At 42.2% G+C, this 11157-nt stretch overlaps 2 pseudogenes; both read right to left on the bottom strand.

Moving 5' to 3' along the window:
- Positions 1-1168: 1168 nt before the first annotated feature.
- LOC129824860 (muscle M-line assembly protein unc-89-like) lies at positions 1169-2762 on the bottom strand (annotated as a pseudogene).
- A 91-nt stretch (positions 2763-2853) lies between these two features.
- LOC129824861 (uncharacterized) lies at positions 2854-4341 on the bottom strand (annotated as a pseudogene).
- Between the last annotated feature and the right edge of the window lie 6816 nt (positions 4342-11157).

Raw genomic sequence — 11157 nt, forward strand, 5'->3', positions numbered from 1 at the left:
TCTAAGAAACTCTGACGAAGGCTGGGAGACCGCAAGCTCAATAAACTAATGTGATACAGACAATGTGCAGTGTGTGCATTTGTATTTTCTTGAAGAAAACATTATGAGAAAAGGAAATGCTCAAACAACACCATCTAACATAAGACAACCATGTGTCATTTCAAAGCATCAAGAGTAAAAAGAAAAATGCTGTCTGCCTCGTTTTAAAACTTGTTGGTTTGATCTATGTTTGAAGAAGCATATTTCCATTACACTACAGCACTACCAACACTGTCTTCAAAACATCAAGAGAAGGAAACACATTAATTCTCACTCTCTGAAGCAGATGTCTTCGACAACACAATGGCAACGTCCCAAAAGGCCCCCTATTCTCTACAGCCCTATGAGTCACGGTCAAAAGTAGTGCACTACATAAGGAATAGGGTGCCATTTGTGGTGCCTCCCCTTTACCCTCTGCCAGCTTTCCATAGGGCAATGTTACTGTCTTTTCTCTGTCCTCACTTTGTGATTGGCTTGGCAGAGCTTTCCTCTCCTTCACATTCTCAGATTTTGTCACCTCTGGGGTTTCAGTCTTTACAATGGAGCTCTCCTTCCCAACATCCAGCCCTGGCCCCTCACTGCTCTTTGTGTTTGGTGCAAGTAGAGGCCTCTTCACTGGGACCAGAGGTTCTTTCTCCCCCTGACCCCTTGTCTGTCCTGGGTCTTTGGTTTCCGAAAACTTCTGGGTAGAACCCGATGGTTTTGAGGCATTGGTTTCTGATTTTACAGTGGTGTCCTTCCCTGCTACTGGCACTGTAATACTAGGCTTCGAGGGCGTTGGTTCTGGGGTAGGACTCACTCCCTGTGTCGGTGTGTCATTGCTAGGTTTATCTGTTTTAGCCTCAGATGACTTTACAGACTGTGGCTGCTTTGAGGCTTTGGTTTGCTGCTTTTGTAATACTTTGTGTTCTGATGGTTAGATGTAGTTTTCTGCTCAGGCACATGCGTAGACAACCCTTCCTTAGGGGGCTCAACTGCACATGTATCATTGTATTTTCCCTTTGCTGTCTTTTCAATTTGTGTGACTACACTACCGACAGTTTTATCTGACTGAGAAGGCGTCTGACCGACGGGCTGTGTGGGGGGGCGTAGTGAGGCTGGAGATTTAATAGGAGTTATAGAGGGTTGGACAGCTGGGTCTGTCTCTTTCAACACTGATTTGGATATGTCTAGCTCTGTAATAAGCTTGGGGTCCTCTTTGCTCTTAACATTGCTGGCGACTGTCCCGGGGTGTCATGTCTAGTGCCTAAAGGCAAATCTGTCTTTGTATCTGTCTTTTTATTAGGCTGCTTTAACATTTCTGCTGCTTTCTTTTCAGGCTGCTTTGGTTTATTGTCGACTTGAATGTGTGGGACAGGTGGGTCTCGCTCCACAGGAGTGGGGTCTTGAGCAGGAGGCTGTTATTTCTTAGGCAAATGTGAGGGCAGATATGTTTTGCTATTTTCCTTGGAAACATTTTGATTTGTCTTAACCGTAGAGGTCTCCCCAGAGATGCCCCACTCAGCCTTCTTTCCCTTAGAACTACATTATGTGAGGGTAGAATGTCTACAGTTTTAATATTGGGCTCTTTTCTTACACTGATAGGATCAGAAGTAGACATTTTATTGTCTTTGTTGGCGTTTAGAGGTGTGGGTGATTCCGTTAGAATTGCCTTTTTCAACTGACAATGACACTGTCTGCTTGTTTGAGGTCGCTGGCTTTTTACTGACTGCTTGATTGCTGTTTTGTAAATCTGATTTAACTTCTACATATTGACTAGATTGTGGCGATGTGACTGTCTTAACTTCCTGCTCAGCGGCAGTGGCTATTTTCTTTGTGGTGCCTGCCTCCATCAGTTTGCTGTTGACCACTTCCTGCTCAGTGTTCGACACTTCCTGTTTTATGTCACTCACTGCTCTGACACTGGCTGCCTCCCCTTCTTTGCTTTTCTGTCTCTTGGACCTGGAGTTTTGTTTTCCATGGACTTTGGGCTGGAGGCTGACCTTATTGGTTGAGGCCACCTGAGGGGTCAGCTGGCTTAAAGAATTTAGGTCAATATTGATAGGTCTCCTTGGTAGCTCCACTGTTTTAGTAGTCTCTTTGTCCTTTGTTTTAGAGTCTATCTGATATGCTTGAGGAACTGGTACGGCGGCTACTGTGGTGGTATCTGGCTCTGCTGGTTTTGATATTATCTCTGCCTTCGGGGAGGTCCGATTAGGAGTCTTCTCTCTGCTGGCCAGTTTTCCCTGAATGTCCTACTTAGTTGTCTTTGACACAGCACAAGTGGGAGAAGCAGTAGCATATTGTAACATTCCAGCCATACCAGAGGACTTGTGAGTCAGATTTGTTATCTTCCATCTTGTGAGCCTATGCAAAGTTCTTCGCCCACTCCCGGACCCTCTTTCATTTCTCCCGGACAGAGAGGTGGTCGAGCTGGACCTGGCGTTGCCACGTTCCACCAATGTTGCCCGCTGATCTGGCAACCCGAGCTCTCTGTTTACATCTGTTCTTAGCCGCTCTGGGACTTTTCTGGCAGGAGAAACGTCTACGCTTCTGGAGTTGGACTTACTGGGACTGGCAACCCTTGGCGCTTTTCCCTCAAAAAGGGTGATCCTTTCTGCAATCCGCACGATAGGCTTAGTGGTCTTGGGTTACTCGCCCACTTCCTTCAGATCCGGTGGTCTGTGAACAATGAAAAACAAAGAAGCGTGTTGGAATATATTTTCCATGGGAACGCAAACCATGGTATTCAACGTATCTAGCTGTAAATACACTGTATTTGTTCTATTTCACACACAATCGTTCTTCACCTTCCCCTTTTCCTTAGCCGTATCCTTAACTTCTGTATCCTTCTCTGAGTTCGCCATCACTTTCTTCGCAAAAAAACCGTAACCTCACCTTCATGCTCCGCCGTTTGGACCCTGCACTCTCCGTGCGCCTCTCCAGCTGGCACGGGCTAGTGTTGTTGAGCATGTGTACGTCCATATCCCCTTCCCCAGCCGCTAAGATGGTATATACAGGTGCATCTAGGGCCTCCTGGCCTTCCTGTACTCCCTTCCTTGGATGTGTTTCCGTTGGAACGCCACTGGAGGTGGTTAACCCCTGCTTACCTGTCGCAGTTGAGATCACTGAGGCATGTTCGTCTTTAGAGGAGGAGGGGGTGGAGTCTCCAGGGGGTGGAGTCTCCAGGTGTAGGTGTGTTATTATCTGAGGATGTAGATGAGATCTCGGGTGCAGGCTGGGTTTTGGTGGGCGTGTTCTCCCGAGAACTGGCTCCTCTTCGAAGGAGCTCTTCCTGGACCGCCTCCTTGCTGAGTTCTTACGCCCCATCGTGTCTGTGTCTCTGTCTGTGACTGTGTCTGTATCACTGGCTGTGTCAGCAATAGCCCTCAGTGTTTTTGTGTGCAACTTCAGTGACACTCCTAGCAGGGCACTGTAATTGCTATGACATTTTATGCCGATAGCAGCTTTGAGACAGGTCCTGACTTTGCGCTGCTCGGTCCTCTCCTCTGTACTGGTGTTCTTTGCTGATAAATCAGCACTCTTGGATGACTTAGCTCTGGAAATACTTTTCTTCACCCTGGTGTTGGTAGTAAGGAGCACTTCCTGCTTTGTGTGGGTGTACGTTCCGCTCTGGCTCACCCTTGTCTCCTCCAGGTACACATGCAGCCTCTTGCCTGCCTGGACTTGGGCTTGAGGCTGGGCCTGGGTGTGTGTGAGCTTGGGAGTGTTCCCGCCGGTCAGAGTCCTCCCAGGCTGCTCCCTCTTCAGGGGCGGATGAATGCACAAATCACAGATGGCTGGCATTCCACTCCGGGGCAGGATTCCCGCTCGCTCTGCTGCTCCCCTCCTCCTCTCCTCCTCTCTCTGTGAGGAACTCCACCACTCCTCCTCCCTAGGATCTTCTCCTTGTCCTTCTCCTTATCCTTCCAGCTCACTGTGGCTGCTGGCTGCAGAGACGGGCCGGTCCCTGTGGGTAGAAGTTCTGGCATCCGTCACCTCAAAATCCCTGGAATGATGCCATTTGGAAGGCTGGGAATCCTGTCCCTCCTCCTGCTGCTCCTCTTCTTCCCCCACAGGCTCCTCCTGGGCCCCCTCTCCTTCTGGCCTGGGGCCTTGGTCGTCCGTCGGGGACAGAGAAGCATGGTCACTGGGACTCGTGAGGCTCCCTTTTCCTCTCCAGGGCGAGAACCAGCTCCCAATCCTGCCCAAGATACCAGTTATGTGCTCTTCTGGGGTCTGAGTAGAGGCAGATAGAAAAATCATTAGACATGTCTCTACACATACCTCTAGACATCTACGACTGCCAGTGCCAATACACATGCAAAAGCGGTAACTCTTTACTTAAAATCTGCAGGTATAATGCATTATAACGTGTTATAAGCATGTATAAGGCTTTATAATGTCTTATTACAAGGCTATGTTATGTAGGAGGTTTCCAATGACTCATCTAGACTGTTATTAAGTCAGGATCATTATGTCATGATTACAAGACAGTACAAATGGGACATATGTGCTTATAGCAAGTCTTACAATGAATAGGCATCATGGGGAATGATCTTCAAAAGTTCATAAAGTGGGTGGATTTGGTGCCTCTAGGGCAATTCAGGCGGATGGTAGGCAGCCTTTTTACTTATTTGTTTGTTTCATATGATTGTGTTTTGTTTTTCCTGTTTTGAGTTTGATTTTCATGTATTGTGTAATTAATGTGTTTATAGATATATGCATGGTGTAATTGTTGTTAATTGATGTGTTGTTTATTGATGTGTTTGAAAGGTCGGCATTGTAAATAAGATGTTGTTAATTGACTTACCTATAAAAACTAAAGGTGAAATAAATTATAACAGCATCCTAATGCATTATACCTACAGGCTTTAAAGCTAGAATCCTTTGTCGCTACATACATTTTTGGACTTGATAATATGAATGATTATATACCCATTGATTCTTGAAGAATACAACTTATTATGCCTTATGAGTTTAGTTCAACTGTTCATCAGAAGCTAAAATATAAGCTTGTTCTACACCAATGTGTGTAAACAATGTAAATGTAATCAAACCCTGTATAACTTCAAAACATGGTTATAATTGTTATATAATGGATGGTCAGTGTCACGCCCTGACCGTAGAGAGCTTTTTATGTCTCTATTTTGGTTTGGTCAGGGTGTGATTTGGGTGGGCATTCTATGTTTTTGTATTTCTTTGTTTTGGCCGGGTGTGGTTCTCAATCAGGGACAGCTGTCTACCATTGTCTCTGATTGGGAACCATACTTAGGTAGCGTTTTCCCATATGGTTTTTGTGGGTAGTTATTTTCTGTTTAGTGTTTTGCACCTGACAGGACTGTTTCGGTTTCGGTTATTTTCTTTGTTATTTTGTTAATAGTGTTCAGTTTCAATAAAAAGCATGAACACTTACCACGCTGCGCTTTGGTCCGATTCCTCTTCTTCAGACGACGAAAACCGTTACAGTCAGTCCTTGCATCCATAGCTATGTCTATGAATTTGAGAGTGGTTACATTTCTCCAGGCCCATCCCTCAGCTTTTTACCAAAAAAAGTGGGGGCACCGCTTTGTTATTGTTTCAACTCAGGATTATATCTTTAAGTAAGTGTACTGTATACAAGTTACATATGGCACAGTCAATATTGCAGAGAGGTCAAATGATGAAGGGGTCAAAGTCCAAGGGTTATTTGGTGTTTGTCAATGTCAGGTTCTGTGCAGTTCTCAACAAAATGGAAGCATGCAACAGCAGTATTGTATAAATTCTTCCTTTGTTATAGGAGCTCAACTCACCAAGAGCCAAGTACCACATCATTCAGAGTCTTTATTTAAACCTATCGGCCACAAAACATAAATATAATACATAATCCTCCTAATAGCAAAACTTATTTAGCTCTGTTGCAAATGAACATGGACTTGTGCAAATGATTCCTATTTGAGAGCATTTCAAATGAGGCCTATACATGAACATCTTTTTAAATAAAAAAACGACATACAGTCATGATAAATATAACACCTCAACTTTTTCGACTGCTTCCGTACACTAGTGGCCGAGCTCTAAAGAACAACTTACCTTAAATGACAGAGGAAAGCCTTCCTCCCATTCCAAAACATTAAACCCTAAATGAACAGCTGTCAAGTCTAAGTACAGAATAGGACAGTCGCATACTACAGTCAGAAGTATGCAAAAATGACTTAAAAAATATATATATTGTTGTTGTAAAAGTGTTTTCCGTGTCTGACAACAAAAGAAGCCTGCAGAACTATACCGTGCGCGCGGGAGGCGACTTGACACAGAATCAGAGATATGTGCTTAAGCCGAGTTGAAGTTGGTTAATTATTAATGTGGCGAACAGCGTGCGCACACGCGCAGCCTAGTGGTAAAATATCCATCAAAAGTTGTCCTCGGGAATGCATTGGACTTGCCTGCGTAAGGTCCGGTCTGGTTTCAAAGAGTTTACCAACCACTGTTGAAGGGCTGCTCAAGTCGGTCTTTTCATAAAGCAGTCGAGGACTAGGCAAAGTAACCCTTAAAATAACTGGCTGCCTTAGGATAACATACAGTTTTTGTTTGTATTTTCTATTTGTTTCTCTATTTGGGAATATAATGACCAAATAGCCACAAGGCAAATTAACAAATATAAAAAAAATAGCCACATTAATTTGTTTCACTTTTATGGAGTCCAATAGGATTGTTGTGGATCAAATGGTCATTAGCCTACTCGACAATATGAATACTTTTTTTGTTGTTGCAGGTTAGCGTTTTTGTTCTGGAGGCAGCTCTGCATAGTGGTCACCAGCTGGCATCGCCACAAAGTCATAAAATCGGATTTTAACCCTAACCTTAACCCTAACAACACTTCTAACCCTAAAGCCTAACCATAATCTTAAATGAAGACCAAACATTTTTTTTAAATGTATTTTTACTATATAGCCAACTATGACTTTGCAGTATGCCCATCTTGTCACACCCTGATCAGTTTCACCTGTCCTTGTGATTGTCTCCACCCCCTCCAGATGTCGCTTGTTTTCCCCAGTGTATTTATCCCTGTGTTTCCTGTCTCTTTGTGCCAGTTCCTCTTGTATGTTAGTCAAGTCAACCAGTGTGTTTTTCCGTACTCCTTTTGCTATTGTCACACCCTGACCATAGAGAACCATTGTTTCTCTATGGTATAGTAGGTCAGGGCGTGACTAGGGGGTGATTTAGTATATGTATGTCTATGTTGTATTCTAGTTTATTATTTCTATGTGGGTATTCTAGTTTTCATATTTCTAGGTTGGTGTGCTTGATATGGTTCCCAATTAGAGGCAGCTGGTTATCGTTGTCTCTAATTGGGGATCATATTTAAGATGCATTTTTTCCACCTGTGTTTTATGGGATATTGTTTTGAGTTTGTGCACGTGGCACCTCTGTAGTCATGGTTTGTGGTTTGTTTCATTCTTTCTTTGTTGTTTTGTGCGTTTTCAAATAAATATTATGTGGAAACCATATCGCGCTGCAGTTTGGTCCGATAATTATTCCAGCGAACGTGACAGCTATTCTCTTTTTGATAGTCCTCCCGGTTTTGTCCCCTGCCTGACTGGACTTCTTTCCCGCCTGCCTGATCATCCTGCCTGGCCTGACCTTGATTTTGCCTGCCCTTCGGTACCTTTTGGACTCTAAACTAGTTTTGACCCTTTTGCCTGTCCACGACCATTCTCTTGCCTTCCCCTATTGGATTAATAAATATTGTAAGACTCCATCTGCCTCCTGTGTCTGCATCCGGGTCTCACCTTTAGTCATGATACATCTAGCAGAAATCGCTCAGTTCTGCCTCAAGAACAAGACTCATCCCAATAAAATGTCAACCTGCGTTTTTGTCAGTCAAATAGCCTAATCATAGGACACACTGAATATAATAATACAATGGAATAGAGGCCATAGATAAATGTTTATAGAACAGACAATTTACAGTGCTGTGAAAAAGTATTTGCCCCCTTCCTGATATCTTATTTTTTTGCACATTTGTCACACTTAAATGTTTCAGATCAAACAAATGTTAACTTCTTATGGCTGCAGGGGCAGTATTGAGTAGCTTGGATGAAAGGTGCACAGAGGTGCCCAGAGTAAACTGCCTGTTCCTCAGTCCCAAGTGCTAATATATGCATATTATTATTAGTATTGGATAGAAAACACTCTGAAGTTTCTAAAACTGTTTGAATGATGTCTGTGAGTATAACAGAACTCATATGGCAGGCAAAAACCTGAGAAGAAAGCCAAACGGGAAGTGGGAAATCTGAGGTTGGTCGATTTTCAACCCAGCCCCTATTGAATACACAGTGGGATATAGATCAGTTTGGACTTCCTACGGCTTCCACTAAATGTCAACAGTCTGTAGAACCTTGTCTGATGCCTCTACTGTGAAGTGGGGCCGAAGGAGACAGGAATGAGTCAGGTCTACCATGACCTGACCATGCTCTGACCATGCGCGTTCACATGAGAGGGAGCTCTGTTCCATCGCAAATCTGAAGTCAATGGAATTCTCCGGTTGGAATGTTATTCAAGATTTGTGTTAAAAACATTCTAAAGATTGCTTCAATACATCGTTTGACATGTTTCTACTGACTGTTACGGAACTTTTTGACATTTCGTCTGCTTTTAGTGAACGTGCTTCCTAACTTTGGATTTGTTTACCAAATACGCTAACAAAAATAGCTATTTGGACATAAATGATGGACATTACTGAACAAAACGAACATTTCTTGTGGAAGTGGGCGTCCTGGGAGTGCATTCCGACGAAGATCAGCAAAGGTAAGTGAAGATTTATAATACTATTTATGAGTTTTGTTGACTGCACAATTTGGCGGGTAACTGTATGGCTTCCTTTTGTGGCTGAACGCTGTTCTCAGATTATTGAATATTGTGCTTTTGCCGTAAAGCTTTTTGATATCTGAAACAGCGGTTGCATTAAGAACAAGTGTCCTTTAATTCTATGTAAATCATGTATCTTTCATCAAAGTTTATGATGAGTATTTATGTTACTTGACGTGGCTCTGCAATTTCTCTGGATATTGTGGAGGCATTTCTGAACATGACGCCAATGTAAACTGAGGTTTTTGGATATAACTATGAACTTTATCGAACAAAACATATATGTATTGTGTAACAAGAAGTCCTATGAGTGTCATCTGATGAAGATCATCAAAGGTTAGTGATACATTTGATCTATATTTCTGCTTTTTGTGACTCCTGTCTTTGGCTGGAAAAATGGCTGTGTTTTTCTGTGATTTTGCGGTGACCTAACCTAATCGTTTGTGGTGCTTTCGCTGTAAAGCCTATTTAAAATCGGACACGTTGGTGGGATTAACAACAATATTACCTTTAAAATGATATAAGATACATGTATGTTTGAGGAATTTTAATTATGAGATTTCTGTTGATTGAATTTGGCGCCCTGCACTTTCACTGGCTGTTGTCATAACGATCCCGTCAACGGGATTGCAGCCATATTAATATTACACAAAGATAACCCAAGTAAACACAAAATGCAGTTTTTAAGTGATCATTTTATTTATTAAGGGAAAAAAGCTATCCGAACCTTCATATCCCTATGTCACACAAACAGATTATTATTAATCTATTGCAGTTGAAATCTGCCTCTCTCCAACCCCATTAAACATTTAGGCACTGTGTTGCATCATCTTTCTTATACCAATGCTGGTGGGAATCAAAAACACAGGCCTTTAACATGTGCAATAATTCATAAAATACATGTAGACACTCATTCAAGACCAATATTTTTGACTTAGAAATAGACAGATACTGTAGGACAATATTTGGGATATTTACTGACTACACTGAGTGACCAAGAATGTGAGGATTAGAACAAATAACAAGACAGAGGTTACTTCCCAAAATTAAACCCTGTCACTCCGCATTGTCATAAAGGTAATAGCGTTAATTACATCTGTCCTGCTCTCCTATAAACCCAAAATAATATCTGGTTTAACCTCTACCTAATCCAAGTTTGGTTGGTTTCTTGTCACTGTTTCTTAAAGATAGTCGGTCAAAGTGATGGCAGACAGTAGTCCCCTTATTAGGAGTTCACAGTATAACTGTGAAACCCATTGTTTTTCTTAGATCATTTTTTTCCTTGACATGGACAAATAACTCAAGCATAGATTTGTAACTATTTGGGCACACAGAAACTAGAGTCTATGAGTTACTTGGTCAAAAATAATGGCACCAATTGGCCTATAGATGGTGCTGTTTTAAGCAGTCTCACTCATATCCGCTGCCCTGCTTGAGAGACTTAAAACGTTGTATGTAGGTGTTTTTCCTAATTCTGAACCGTCCGTCAAGATAGATTTTCCTCCATCTTGGAAATGTTTGAAAACCTTTGTAAGGCTTCTTCTCATGAACCATAAGTCCAAATAACACCAAATGGTATGTAGTCCCATGGTACATCACTTAACTTAGTATGAGAAAAGCTAAGGGATTGATTATGGCTGAATTATTACATATCCATTTAAATCCTTTGTAAATCCACTTCACAATGGCCTATCAACTTGGAACTTTTAGGGTCATCAAAGACATTACCATGATGAACCATGTTAAGTATGGCATTGATATCTCAAAATAAGTAAACGTAATTAGCACTTCGCTAGCTAATGCGTTAGCTAGACCGCTTCTAGACTTGTGGGGGCTTCAGGAAACAGCGGGGAAGAATCTACAGTGCATTCGGAAAGTATTCAGACCCTTTGACTTTTTCCACATTTTGTTATGTTACAGCCTTATTCTAAAATGGATTAAACCCTCCATTATACCAAAATGATATCTACACTGAACAGAAATATAAACGTAACATGCAACTATTTAAAAGATTTTACTGAGTTACAGTTCATATAAGGAAATCAGTCAATTGAAATAAATTCCTTAGGCCCTAATCTATGGATTTCACATGACTGGGAATACTGATATGCGTCTGTTTGTCACAGATACCTTAAAAAAAGGTAGGGACGTGGATCAAAAATCCAGTCAGTATCTGGTGTGACCACCATTTGCCTCATGTAGCGTGACACATCTCCTTTGCATAGAGTTCATCAGGCTGTTGACAGTTGCCTGAGGAATGTTGTCCCAGTACTCTTCAATGGCTGTGTG

This window comes from Salvelinus fontinalis, chromosome 27, assembly GCF_029448725.1.
Source record: "Salvelinus fontinalis isolate EN_2023a chromosome 27, ASM2944872v1, whole genome shotgun sequence".
NCBI lineage: Eukaryota > Metazoa > Chordata > Actinopteri > Salmoniformes > Salmonidae > Salvelinus > Salvelinus fontinalis.